The following is a 15,356-nucleotide window of genomic DNA, read 5'->3' as shown; positions in this document are numbered from 1 at the left end:
GCACAGTGCTTGGATGGCTGGGCTGCCCTTTACCAAGAAGCTCGGCCACCTGGCTCAATCTTTTGGGGGGGTTCCCTTATGCGCTGTTGCCTGGTGCTTTACAGTCTCTGTTCCATGGGCAGTTATTTTTGTCTTCTTTCTCCCCCTCTGGCCTCTGCTCCCTCCCTCTCTCTGTCTGTTGTTTTTAACTTCCCTGTCCAACTCACTCTCTGGCAGGGGGTGGGGGAGTTCTGGCTTTGTTCTTTCCTTATTTCTTCTTTCTTTAACATTTCATCCAGCCCCATGGTAGGCATTGGAAGACAATTATATCCTGTCTCTTACTAAATTTGAGACTGAATAGGTTACTCTATTAAATGAAATTGATTTGGAAATAGGGGATTTAATCAATAAAAAAAAAAGCTATATAAAAGAGAATGGAGAACTAGAGTCGAAAGTAGTGACCACGTATTATACTGTGAATGTTCAAAGATCTTTAGAAACAGAGATGACATTCCATAATATCTATATCAATTTCTTTGTAGTAAAATGAGAACGGTTATAGGAGATTTAAATTCAATTTAATTCCTGCACTAGAGATCTTAAGCCTTTGTTTGGATCTAGAGAAAATTGAAACACTTAAACGTGGTTATTTATCTCCCTATCATGGACAATTTGAGAAACAGACATTTTGATATGTTATGTATATTGACTCATGTAGACGCTGGAGAAGGGTGTTGGTATAGATTTATGCCAGGCGAAAATATTTTGCTGATAATAAAACTTATGAATTTGTTACAGGAATTGAATGAATTACTGGGAGATGGAAGGATTTTAGAGGTAGCCTCTTGAGCAATCTGACATTTTAACTTTAATGCTATACTGCACTAAATGATTGTATTCCATATGTATTTTAGTCTATATAAAGTAATTAGTACCGGGCAAGGGCGCAATCAGAATGAAAGAACCATTCTGATTGGCCCTTGCTAAAGCATTACCTGGCCGGGAATCCCTCGGTCGGGATTCCACTGCCATTGTCCCTGGCGGGGGGCGTGGCAGCTCCTCAGCCAATGAGGAGGCTCGAAGCGGGGCCATCCCTGCTCCGAGCCCCCCCCACGGCTGAGAGGCTGCCTTCGCTCCCCGCCGGGGACTCAGGTAAGGCTTTTTTTTTTCTTCCCTTTCCTCCCTCCTCCCTGCCCTCCCCACCCCACTTACCTTCTTGCTCCTTTGTCCACGGTGGGGGACGATGGCAGCCTCCATCCGTGTGGAGACTCGGAGCAGGGCCATCCCTCCCAACCCCACTTACCTTCTTCTCTGTTTTCTTTCCGGAACGGACACGCTGGGAACACATGTTCACACATGTGTTCCCAGCGTGACTGATCCCGATGGCCACCATGTAAAAGGAAAAGCGGCCATTTTCTTAGTTGTTTTTTTTTTCTGTCCTGAAACGCTGCAGCGTTTTAGGAAAGAAAAAAATGCTTTTAGTGCCTCGGTCATGCAGATATTCTGGGCCGGTGTACTAATAGCTATATGCCCCTCGTGGCTGGGGCTTTACCGAATCTGGTAATGCCACGGGGCCTTTGTTAAGACCCTCGCTTTACTCGGGCCTATAACTATGGGCCCCAGGGCATTACCTGAGTCGCTAATGCCCCCGCCGCTTGGGGGGTATTGCTTAATAAAACGGTTTGTTTTAATGTATATTGTGAAAGGTATACATTTAAACCAAAATACAATTAAATAAATAATTTTAACAAACTCTTTGCTCTGAGCTGGGTTCCAGGCAGACGATTTAGCAGTAAAGTGAACTCTGTTAACTGAAGGTTGGGTGGGTCATAGGCAGTAGGTGCTCATAATGTACCACACCGGCTACCTGCCCATTGTGCAGCTAAGTATCCAGTACATTTGTTTAAATAATTTGCAGGTTGTCCCCCAATGGACATTGAGTGAATGCAATTGATAGTGAAGGAGGGAGGCACGCCACTAGCCAGTTCTTTTGCACTTATCAATGATGCCTACTCCTCCAGCTGCCCAGTATCCTCTGGTGTATTGTTTGTATGAAGTTGCTGACCGGGTAAACCCAGGCTGAAGTATTCACTATAAGAATCCCAGGGAGTATGATTTGGTATCCAGATTTATAGGAACATTTCATCTTCTTAGTGATAAAAAGGGGATCAACCTGAAAGAAGTAGACCAGAGCTTTTGTTGTAGCCATTCCTCTCTGACAGGTTCCCATTGTAGGGGCATTCCATGCCCATTTTTCCCAACAACCCTCGTTTTATAGAGTTGTACCTTGCGGTATTTGTTTCCATCAAATCCTCCCAATCAGCAGGAGAGAAACGTGTTGTCGGTCTTACATTTAATAGAGTACTGCAATACTGCACCTTGCTGCTTGGCCAGAAAGAGTACCTTTTTCATACAGATCTATCCATTATTTCGACCATGTTCTGCTTTTATCGTAATTGTCTGTCCTGTTCTCAAACCTGCTTTGCTATTCCTCATCTGCTGTCATTGTTTTTCTGTCTACTGTGGCTGGGGGCAAGGAGATAAGATCATACCAGCCTGTAGTATTGTCAGCAGTTGGGGGCTGGTGATGTGTGTAATCTTTTTGTACACCCATCAAGGCTGGCCAGACACACACCCTTCTTTTACCTTATTGTGCCTCATTGTTGTGCCAAAAGCAAATCCCTAATTCAGCAAGCGTACGTTGCTTTCTTCTGAGCGCTTGTGACCTCAGGGTGTCTTGAGGTACACAATGTAGTTAAATCCATTTAAGCATTTGGTGGGTATTTTCTGCTCACCATCATTCATTTCATGTCATTTGACCTTTTGTGCCCCTGAGCTTATGTGTTTTTGAGCAGTGCTTGGTATACTCTCTTGCATAACCCTGAGCAGCTCCTATCTACCAATCTCATGTGTAGCCTTCTTTCCAGATTCATGTAACTTTACATAAATTGATGATGCTAGACCTTTGTTGATAGATCCCTTATCATGTGAAAAAATATATTGTATATCAGAATAATTAGGATTTTGTACTTTTATTGTACAGTTTTAACATAAGAATTGTGATACTCAATTAAACATAGTATTGTGTTCAAAAAGGGGAAAAGAAACAGTTATTGATCTTGTACTCAGATCAAAACTTTATATCGTACATGAAATGGTTCATATCAGAAATTCCCCAGCCAACAGGTGTTTTGACCTTTCAGGTCCTTATCAAGGCTTAACATGGGCATATAACTTATTCACAGTGGTCCTAATACATCAATAATCTCCCTAATACATCAATGATCTCCTGATTGGAGTGGGTTGTACCATAGGAACTGTTGTCTCCAAAATCTAAATTTACAAATCTTGATGAGATGTCCAACATGGAGAATTAAGTTAAAGACCACCGTAAATATGGTCATCATATTCGATATTGCTGAGTAATTGTGTGTTCTCTATATCAGCTATTGTTAGTTTACCCTGGGGCATGTGTGCCTTAAGTGGTTCATAAGTTCTCACTTTTTGATGAACATTGTTTTTAAGTTTAAGTTTTCTTATAAACTTGTAACAATCTATTTGCAAATCAAATAGATTTGTTTCGACTGTCGGTGTGAAAGAGAGTCCTTTATTTTGAAAAAATCTGTAAGATTCCTATTTGATGCATTTATCACGAGATTCTGTACTGTCCCTTGATTAGTTGTTTCCTGGAGCTCAGGCTGGTTAGTCTTCTAGTCTGATCTTGATCTCTGTTCAACCCTGCGTCTGACTCCTCTTCTTCCTCTAAAGATGTTCTTTGTATTGGTATACCTTGCACTAACGGATCTTGAAACTTGACATGCTTGATATTCATACTCATATGATTTCCTCTCTTGCATCTTTTTATTTCCTCAAAAAAAATTTCTACTACTACTAAATCGGCTGACATCAATATGCCCAGCTAACAGCTCAGATTTCAACCTCAAAACATCCCCTGCTCAGTGCCTGTGGTGATTGGTCCAACGGTACCTAACTGCGGGCTCTCACTGGGAGAATCATTGGTAATGAGCGAACATGACACCATGCCCAGAACCCCATCACTCACATTTACGGCCAATGCAGGCCGGCCATCCTCTTCAAGATACGGCCCAACCCATAATCACCCCTTCTGGGAGTGTGAAGCCGTACCGAGAAGCATGCAAATCTCGCTTGAAGTCTAATTTGATGACAGGTCATACAGCAGACACAAACCTTGTCGAGTCAACAAGGATGGCAATGCCTCTGTTCCCACCACAGCCACAGCTTATAGCCCTGGAATTAACCGACATCTTTACTTTAACTATTGGAAATATTGCGGACCTGACTAAGACACATATATTGCAGTCACTCCAACCAACTATTATTACACAGGCAAGTGAAACTTTAGTGTGCATGTCGCTGGAGCGCCTATTTGCTATTTCCAGTACCAACGGTGAGCTTCATGCAAGTAGCCCGCGGATGGGTCCCCTTACCACCTTCGATGATTTGGAACTTCAGCGTACTGCACTCGCAGTTAGACTATCATGTGACATTGCAGCCCTAAAGAGCCAGGTGGAAGCACACCTAACACAAAAGGCCCATATAAGCTAATGAGGGCTCCATTATTATCAACCACAACCAGCTCTCTACGGGCCTCTACCACAGTTACATCCGGGCCATTAATCCCCCAGATCACTTGCAGCTCAACATTTCCTCAACCTCAACAGATGGGACTAGGGGGGGATCACTAACACTCAACATACCGAGGTTATGAAGACCCTGAGTACCAATTCAAGTAACAAGCTGCAACAAAACCGATGCAATTGAACCTCAAATAGAGAGTGACACATCTGATTCTATGCACATCGACCAACAAAGAGGCCAGTCAGATGTGGAAATGCAGGACTCAGTCTACTATCGAAGAAACCTGGAATCAGTTGCGCATCTAGCCCCAGAACATGCCGTTGCGTAAAAAAAATTATATCATGGCAGCACTAATAATATCAATGTCAACATTCACCAAATTATATGAATTCTTAAACGATACATTAAAGGAGCAGGCGACTCTTCTTTCAATGACTCATACACAACTGGTCTTAATGGAAACCTTGGTTGCCAACATTCAGGACAAGGAGGCGGAAGTCTCACTTATGTGGCAGAACAGGTTGTGCGATCTAGCAAGAAGAGAAGAATGCGACAAATCAACTCTTATGACAGCCTTGGAAAATTGTAAATGGATGAGAAATCACTGTCTAGAGAGAAAAATGACTCATGTATCACCAGGCAAAACAGACCCACTGCTTAAGGAACAAGGAGCCACCGAAATTTAATTCACCAGCCGTGGCGTTGATCTCTCTAAAAAACGACTCAATGCCAGCCATATCCGAACCCTCGATTCCTGAGAAGGCATACATCTACTACAATAAGCAAGCGAGAATCGCGCTTGAAGTAGAGATTGACTCTTCAATATGTCCTCAACCTAACAACTCGACAAAACAAGTCAACCCTCTAGCTCCAGCTGATGAGACCATTCCTATGATACCATCAAGTCTGACCTCATCAGCAATTCCAGAAGAATTAACCTCAAATGCGCGATCTTCAAATGAAAAACCATGCAAACCCTTTCCAATATTTGTCAAGACAACTAAAAGAATCATTGCCCATATACAACAGAAGAACGCACAATCACAACCAAAGAAATTGAAAAAACAACACTCAACAAAAAACACCAAATCCAATGGCTCCGAAGCCTTTCTAAGGAACATAAGGCTCCCGCAGGAAACCTGATTTAGGATGGAAAAAGAAGGACAGAACGATAACGTTCATGCTCCCGCCAAATAAAACAACAGGTGATCCACTGAATCTTGAAAAATCGCAAATACCAAACAGCGAATTAGATGATACAGATGATTCAAACCAAGAGTCATGTATCTCCTTATCTGACAGCACCTTAGTGCACAATGACAAAACAGCCCTCCTCAACGAAATATTTCAGAAAGCGTTGAAGAAATGAATATAGCACAATCCAATGGTACGGTAGCACCATTAATGGCTGGAGAAAACAAAATGTCATCACTGCCTAGTGAGACACCAGGCGCAGTAACGAGAGCTACAACCCAACAAACACAGCCCCCCAGTTTTCTGACACTCGAACAGAAATAAAACATGCTTCTAAAGAAACACAGTTGCCAAAGTCTTGATACCAAAATAGAAAACAGTACCTCAAAGTTATCAAAGAAGCCAAATAGAGAGGTGACACCCAATTGGCCTACAAATGACACTATAGTAATCATAGAGAGAATTTTTCATGCAAACGATCACCTAATCCTGAATCGGAAAAATGTAATAAAACAAATACATCACAGTACAAAATTGAGATTTATTACATCAGAAGACATAAAGATCGTCCAATTTATGAATGAAGAACGAATGGACTGGGTAAAATTGCACCTAAATTCCTCTCTTCTAAAAGATGCCATCCTAGAGATGGTGAGCGATTACCTCTGTCTGGGTTTTGAAATGTCTACCCTTAATGAACACCCTAGTAAAAAGAAGGACAACTCGAAAGAACTCATGGGTCGGACAAATGCATTCGACTCACACCGATCAAAAAACACCCAAAGGAGTCTGACAAAAAAGAGCCCCACAAAGGAGATGAAATCGAACTTCCTCCCCTTGAAAATGTCCATAAACTGTGCTTCCTCGCCTACAACATCACGAAGAGTAATGGAGCCTCCTCAAACCAGTGGTCATGGATAGCGACTGCACTAGCCACTACCACCAAACAATAGAGCAAGAACAAGCCCCACCAAAAGGTTCTAAAAATTGGCTCTTGGACCGCAAGGGGGTTTTCCCATTTGATTAACACCGGGGACATGGGATTGGAAATGTACCATATTCTATGTCTTCAAGAAACATGGCTCTGAGCACCGGCCAGCTGTGATGGATATGACTGCTACCTCAATTCTGCCAGAAAAGGGAAGTTTGGAAGACCATATTCTGGTTGCTTATGCTCATAAGAAGAGGATCAGGTCTAACCGTGAAGAAAATTCAAAACCCTAATCCTTTTACCCAAATAATAACACTCGAAAAACAGTTGGAGTTTGTCCGGAGAAAGATCCAACTGGTCATAGACAAAGTGTATAACAATGTTGATAAATGCAATTATCACATTTTCATAAATGGGGTAATGAAAGCCTTGGACGATATATTAGTAGATCTTCAAGATCCCCCGATTTTGGTGTGTGGGGACCTAAATATGCGCCTCGTCGATGAACAAGGTTCAATTATCAATATTGGAAACCAGACCAAAAATTCATTAAAATGGTCAGAAGAAACATTGGGACGCGACTTACACATGCTGAATGCCAATACCTGAGGAGACAACCCTGGAAAGCATACGTGGCAACGCGGACGAATGTCCGCCTGCATAGACTATGCTTTTGTTTCCACTAACCGGGCTCATTTGGTAGAACTGTTTAGCATAATACAGATGCCATCGAGTGATCACAACTTACTCGAAATATCTTACTATCCTGAGGCGAGGATAGATGCCCGCAAATTCAACTGGCCTCTACTAATATCGCAAGGGAAAAATAGACTCTGCCTGAAAACCAACTTTATAATCTCTATAACCACCAGACTCTCTAAGTCTCTTAAAGGAAATAAGACCTCTTCAGAATATACTTGGTTACTCCAACACTTCCAAGAAAACAAAAAATCCCATGAAAAGCCATCCTTTGCACCAATGCACTTAACTAACATCCTAGTGACTAAAACCAAGAAATAGTTGCATGCAGATCTAAGGAAGACCATCCAATTGAATGATTTGAGCATGTCGCTATGCATAAAAAAAGGAAACAAACGTTTAAAAACTGTCTCATTGCAACCAAAGCGCTTTGAGCGCAGTTTGACGCTGAACAAATGTTAAAATCTGTCAGAATGAATTACACTAGAAACCAATGGGAGCTGATCAATAACAATGGTCACCTTCAAGCGACTTTACAAACCTCTAAAGTCACATAATCGTCTTGGATAGCCCATTTCTCTATGGTGTTTGCTCCAATTTCCATGCCAACTGCCTTAGCTCCCACATCAGTAACATGATCGTGGGAAAGGAACTTGTTGCCATCATTATGCCTATATTTAAGAAAGGCGACAGAGAGGATCAAAGAAACTACTGCCCCTCGCTCTCCTAGATATTATAGGCAAACTATTCCTCTCAATCCTCCTGAGAGACCTGAATACCTGGGCATCCAGAAGTGGCCGTCTTGATAAAAGACAAACTGGCTTTGTCAAAGGCATTGCCACATCTTTAAATGTGTTGCTTCTAAACCCACTGAAACTCAAAGCCATTCATCAGAAAGTAACCTATTATTTTGCGTTTATCGACCTTGAACAAGCGTTCGATAGCATAAATAGACAGAAGCTTTGACTGAAGCTCCATATGTGGGGAGGCCCTAAAGATCTGCTGAACGCCATTATAGCCTTGTACTCTGGAACATCAATTGAGGTTAGGCTGTCGAGCCAAGGCCACCTTACAAAAAAATAAGCACATACTGAGGTCTGAAACAGGGTTGCCCCCTAGAAGCAACCCTGTTTAACCTCTATATATCAGATTTACAAGAATCCCAAAATGCAGTGATCACCTTTCCACCAAAGATTCAAAGGGAATTTGTACCATGGATCCTTTACGCAGACGATCTAGTCCTCCTTGACAAAACTCCAATTATCCTTAAATGCTGATTGAACGTCTTGTCAGAATACATCAACCAAAATGATATAAGGATAAACATTAAAAAAAACTTGTATAATGCAAGTTGCCTATCTTGTCAAGCCATCTGAAAAAGGAAAAGGAAGGTTTACGTGGTGCTAGGGAAATCAGCGACTAGCAAAAGTAAACTTGTTGACCTACTTGGGGATCCAGTTTAACTTAAACATAAATGAAAGTGGATGGGCAGAGATTTTAAGAGCAAAAACTAAAAGGCTAGCATCTCAGAGCCAAGCGATCCTTAAACGGTATGGGTCTTACACAATCACACCTCTTACCACCTTCTATAAACAGCGAGCACTCCCTATTCTGATGCATGGAGCTGAAACCCTCCTTAATTTACCTTGGCAAACATGGCTAACGCTAGAAGGGTTGTTTAGAGATGCGTATTGAGACTCCCCAAAGGACTCCCCTTGGCCTCAATCAGGTATGAATTGGGGCTTCAATCTATGGAGTCGGCAGCGCCATGGAAAACCCTATCGCTCTATAGGAAGTGCATGATGATGGATCATCTCCTTCCCATTCTCCATCATCAGAAACATAGAGACTTTGAACTCCGACTTGCTGCTACAAAGATGGCAAAATAAATGCGAAACCTGGCTAGCAACTATCGAACGCTCATTGGATATGTTGATATTCAATCCAAAAAAAGTAAAACAAATCTAAAAGAATCTGATTGGATAAACACACAAGATTTAAGATCTAAATGCAAGCTCTCGCTACCAGTGACATAGGAAAGATGAGCCATCAACAAACTCCCTCCCTATCTGTCGACATTTCCATCTAGTCATTATCGAGTCCTGTTCCTGAGGTTTTGTTTAAACATCCTTCTAACTTTGAAGTATTAGTGAGCAGAGGATAGATGTTGAAAGCTGATGGCCTATGTAGATTCTGCGAAGATCAAGTCCAAAGAGAATCTTCATAACATATAATGGTGCCTGTAAAAAACTCAAAGATCTAAGATCAAAATATTTAGCTAATCTTGTCCACAAGATGAACTCGCTCTCTTATCAAGAATGGTGGTCATTGCTCTTTATTGGGAAAAACATACTGATGGTATTAGCGGCAATGACATTTTTGGAAGAGGTGCTGTTAAACCCCTGTGGGGAAAAAAACACACTAACTCAAGATGCCACCAAATATGTCATCAATGAAATGGGTACACCTTGAGTGGACATATAATGACTCAATGTAATATTTTTATTGGATATACTTTTTAGATGTAAATAGAACATGTGACGTTAATTTATGAAAGGTTTTAAATAAACCAAATGAAATAAAAAATAGAAAAGAATAAACTACATGCCTATGTTAAGTCTTGAAAAGGACCTGAAAAGTCGAAAACACATGTCGGCTGGGGCACTTCTTATATGAACCATTTCCTGTAAAATGTAAAGTTTTGATCTGAGTACAAGCTCAATAACTGTTTATTTTCACCTTTTTTAACTCAATACTTGTGATCTACTTATAATTGAGTATCACAATTCTTGTTAAAACTGTACAATAAAAGTACAAAAATACTATGGACAAGGGCAATTTTTCTGGTATACAAAATATTTTTCACATGTTTGATGAATAGGCAGGGGGAGAGCCTAAGTACACCAGGAACTGCAGCTATCCCATGTAAATGCTGTGCAGACTCTCACATAATTTAAACACATTTCAACCTAAGCACACTTATAATAATGGATAGCCTCTCTTTAAGTAATATATTCCTTATCAGTCTAGCCCTAACATATGCAGGGTGGGATTACCTCCCTGAACAATTGCCTTTCATACATTGTGCGGCACGTTAATTCCAACAGGTCCAGTACTGCCTTATTTAATTAAAGCCAATTGGAGACCTTACTCGTGCTTTCCTAAATTCCCTGTAGAATCTTCCAAACAGGTCAGCTTTGCATGTGGTGTTGCTGAAGGCCACAGTAAATGCCTAACACACTTTGTTGCAGTCTAAAATCATTTAAATGTATGTAATATAACTACATTTCGTGGGGATTGGGCCTCCGAAGTATTCCATATCTATGACAGTAATCACCACAGCTGTGCTGCTTCGGAAAATCTTTCGGCGTCTGCGTCCTGCGTCGATGATGTGGATACGCTGTCCTCGAGGGCCTCCATCGAGCCGACGTCACTGGATGTTATAAGTAGGACGCACGACGCCCGTAGCCTCAGTTCAATTTTTTCCGCGAGCATGTTCGCTTCGGAGATCTCGGCGTGCCTCAGTTCTTCTGAGTATTTGTTCTTTCGGTTCCTCGAACCTGTTCGTTTGTGAAGATCCATAATGTGTTCATCTTCTTCTACCCCGCGGCCGGGTTTTAAGAAGTGTCGGGACTGCGGGTCCAAGATATCGTTGACGGACTCGCACAACGCCTGCCTCTGGTGCCTCGGTGAGGACCATGACAAGGATGACTGTGTAGACTGCCAGTCGCTTACATCGAAGGCCTTGCGGGAGCGTAGGAAGAAGCTTTCTGTAGGTAAGGTGGCCAAGCCCCGGAAGTTGAAATCCACTGGGCTTTCGACTGACGATTTGAGGGGCGACTCTCCGCATCGTCGGCATAAGTCCGGGGGGTCTCGGTCCAAGAGTAGGTCCCGCCATTCCCCTGCCTCTTCGAGGCACTCACTGAAGCGCCGTCATCGGTCGCCTTCCCCGTCCTCGTCCGAGGACTCCGCCCGTCGGTGGGTTGCTTGCCCCAACAAGCATTCCACTCCTGCAGAATGGGATTCATTTCAGCAGGAGATGATGGCGATTTTTCAGTCGCAGGGCTCCGTTCCGTCCGTGCCGTTGAAAGACGCCGGCCGTAACCATGCTAGAGACACCACTCGCACGCCTTCAGGCGAGCGGTCGTCGCGATCACCGGGCGCCTTCGAGGTCCCAGTCAGACAAGGATGGTCGCTTTAGACATGCCCGTTCCAGGTCCCGGTCCTCGACACCCTCCAGACATTCGGAGCCTGTGAGGTCTTTGAAGAAGACATCGACGCCTTCGGCGCCAAGGTCGTCGAGGGACTCTCTCGAGGCTCCGCCTCCGAGGAAGCCTTCAACGCCATCTGCGCCCCGGCTGTTGGAGGACACACTCGGGGCTCTGCCCTCGAGGATTGTGGCGACGCCGTCAAAGCCATCGGCACCACGCTTGACGTCAACGCTGATTCCATCGATGCCCTCGATCACTTTTGAGGCTGCTTTGTCAGAGGTTCCCTGTGGCACGGTGGAACCCCCCAGAAAGGCTCTGGCCATGGCTAAAAATGTCTTTGTCCCTTTTTCTGTGCCCTAATTCCAGCCTCTGGATTATATTTCTGAGGTGGATGAGGGGTCTGAGGAAGGTATTGTGCCTGATGAGGTGCCTGACAAGATTTTGTATTTGTATTTGTATTTTATTTATTTGTAGCGCACGCCAGGCGCAGGGGTCATAGACAGATTGAAGACCTGCGTCAGTCGCTGCACGACGCCAGTGGTCTGGACACCTCTCCGGAGGTGGAGTTCTGTAGGCCTGAGCCTGGCACCCATGCTGAATCCTCATACCGGCGCCTTTTGTCGAGGGTCAGGGAATACTTGGGGTGGTCTGCGCCACCAGTGGATTTTCTGCAGGATGACCTGACGGATATCCTCGACCAAGGTCCACCAACTGACCCGGTACTGCCATTCCATATGGCCTTGCAAAGAAGGGTGGCAGTGGCTTGGACTACTCTGGAGAGTCTCCCAGCAGTGAGAAAGCCTTTGCCGCGAAAATACCGCCCAGCCAGTAGCGACCCCTGCTACTTGACCACGCACCCCACTCCGGAGAGTTTGGTGGTGCAGGCGGCTACGGCCCCGGCAATGCAGGCGTCGTACCCTACCATCCCTCCTGATAGGGACGACAAGCATTTTGATGGCTGGGCGAAGAAAGTGTTTTCTTCAGGGGGTATGGCTTTACAGGCAGCCAACTCCGTGTGTGCCTTGTCATGTTTCACGCACACTCTGTGGAACTGTATTTTGTTAGCGGCTGAACATATTCCCGAAGGGGAGGAACGGGATGTTTTTCTTACTATCGTGTAGGATGGCAAGGATGCCATGTGTGAGTCCGTTCAGTCGGGTCTGGACATGGCAGATTGCCTCAGCCGGTCCATGGCGGTGAGTACCGTAATGCGCAGATTTGCGTGGTTGCGGAAGTCAGAGTTTGCTCCCGATGTGCAAGCCTGGCTCCTCAACATGCTCTTTGATGGTGAACATCTTTTTGGCAGCAAGGCTGATGAGAGCCTTGAGATGTTGCAGACCTCCAAAGCTGCTGCAAAGTCGTTGAGCGCTGCAGTTCGCCAACCTCCGCCTTTTCGTCCTAGGGAACAGCAATGGAGGGGAGGTTCCTTTCGATATTACTCATCCTTTAGTAATTCGAGAGGAGCTGCAAGTCAAAGGGGCAACCGTCGGAGTACCAGAGGTGGAAAACAAGGTACTCGAGGTGCCAAGGCCGCTCGGGCAGTTGCCTCCTTACCCTCAGGCAATGCTGCAGCCGCTTCAGCTTAGTCATGAGGCGTGTCCCAGGGTTCGCCGGTTGGGGGAAGGCTGGCGCAGCATCTTGTAGAATGGTGTGCCATTACTTCAGATGTGTGGGTTCTGGAGATCATAGCCCACGGCTACTGTCTTCCTTTCTGACAGAGGCCTCACGACAATCCACCAGGGAATCTCTTTTTGAAGAGTCTGGATCTGCTCCTTGCACAGAAAATACAATCCCTGCTGGAGAAAGGCACCATAGAACTGGTGCCTGTAGCAGAGAGGAACAAGGGATGGTATTCCCCTTATTTTTTGATTTCAAAGAAAGACGGAGGATTGAGACCCATCATGGACTTGCACAGTTTGAACAAGCTCCTCAGGAAGGACAAGTTCAAGATGGTTACTCTTTCTCAAGACCTCCAGGCCCTTCAACTTCAGGACTGGTTCTTGTCTCTCGACCTCAAGGATGCTGATTTTCATGTGCCGATACATCCCAAGTACAAGAAGTACCTAAGGTTCACGGTTGGCGACTCGCACTTTGTTTCGGGTCCTGCCGTTCGGATTGACCTCCGCCCGAGGGTCTGCACTAAGCTCATGGTGGTGGTGGCAGCGTATCTCAGGAAAGGGAGGATTCACGTCTATCCCTACCTGGACGATTGGCTGATCAGGGCACGCTCTCCCGAGCAAGTCCTCGGTCATCTGTCCGTCACCTGCCACTCCCTTCACAAGCTGGGCTTCTCCCTCAATTTAAAGAAGTCCCACTTGACGTCAACTCAGTGGCTCCAGTACATCGGAGCAGTGCTCGACACATCCCTGGTCCAGTGTTTTCCTCCCCAGGTGAGGGCTCATCACATTCAGCAGATGGTGCACAAGTTTCAACATGCCCAGAGTCTCCCAGCGTTCGAGTTCTTGAGGTTGCTCGGCCTCATGGCATCCTGCATTCTTCTGGTGCCAGAGGCCAGGTTGCGGATGAGATCTCTGCAATGGGCTCTCAAGATCCAGTGGTCACAGTCCTCCAGCAGGATGTCGGACCCCGTTCAGGTGCCGCCCTCGGTCGCCCAGGACCTTCTGTGGTATGCCGTCAAAGGTAATCTGATGAGGGGGGCTCCATTTTGGCTACCCTGGCCGGAGGTGACGATCGTGACAGACGCATCCCTCACGGGATGGGGAGCTCATGCCAACGAGTTGACAGTCAGCGGTCGTTGGTCTCCGTCGGAGTCCAGACTCCATATCAATCTGTTGGAGCTGAGGGCTGTCAGGCTTGCCCTGAAGGCTTTTCTGCCAACTGTGCGAGGGAAGAATGTCCTGATTCTGACGGACAACACAGTGGCCATGCACTACCTCAACAAAATGGGGGGGCAGGGTCCCTTCCTCTGTGCAGGGAGGCAATGCAGCTCTGGTTCTGGGCCATCCAGCAGGAAATTTCGATCTCTGCAGTTCATCTGGCCGGAGACAAAAATGAGACGGCGGACTCTCTGAGCAGGCAGAGCACGAACTCTCACAAGTGGGAGCTGGCTCAGGAGATTCTCCTGGAGATCTTCGCCCTTTGGGGGACCCCTCAAGTGTATCTCTTCACCTCCAGTGTCAACCGGAAGTGCGAAAGGTTCTGCTTGCGGGAATTTCCTCCAAGAGGAGCCTTAGGAGACGCGTTCATGGTGGAGTGGTCCTTCCCACTGCTGTACGCGTTTCCTCCAGTCCCCGTCATCCCGCAAGTGCTGCAGAGGTTACGGAGGTTCACTTCCCAGATGATCCACATTGCTCCGACATGGGCCCAGAGGACATGGTACCCGGACCTTCTCGACTTGGCCATCTGCCCTCCACGGCTTCTTCCCTACCGAGACGGTCTGCTCTCACGGGAGGGGGGTCAGGTTCTCCATCCAGAGGTCAGATCCCTCAACCTTCACGCTTGGCTTCTGAAAGGTTGAGGTATAAGGATTGGGACCTCCCAGAAGATGTGATGGAGGTGTTGCTTTCGGCCAGAAGGCCGGCAACAAAGTCCCTGTTGCCGTTGGAGAAAGTTCTGCGACTGGTGCACGGTAAAGAATGTGGATCCTTTTTCATGTGACATTCCTGTGGTTCTGTCTTTTTTGCTTTCATTAGCCCACAAGGGCCTGCAAGTGGGTACCATTAAAGGTTACCTGGTGGCGCTGTCCATATTTAAGCGCTCGT

Source organism: Ambystoma mexicanum, chromosome 3q, assembly GCF_040938575.1.
Source record: "Ambystoma mexicanum isolate Mex_15411 chromosome 3q, UKY_AmexF1_1, whole genome shotgun sequence".
In the NCBI taxonomy this organism is placed as follows: domain Eukaryota; kingdom Metazoa; phylum Chordata; class Amphibia; order Caudata; family Ambystomatidae; genus Ambystoma; species Ambystoma mexicanum.
This window is presented reverse-complemented; position numbering follows the sequence as displayed.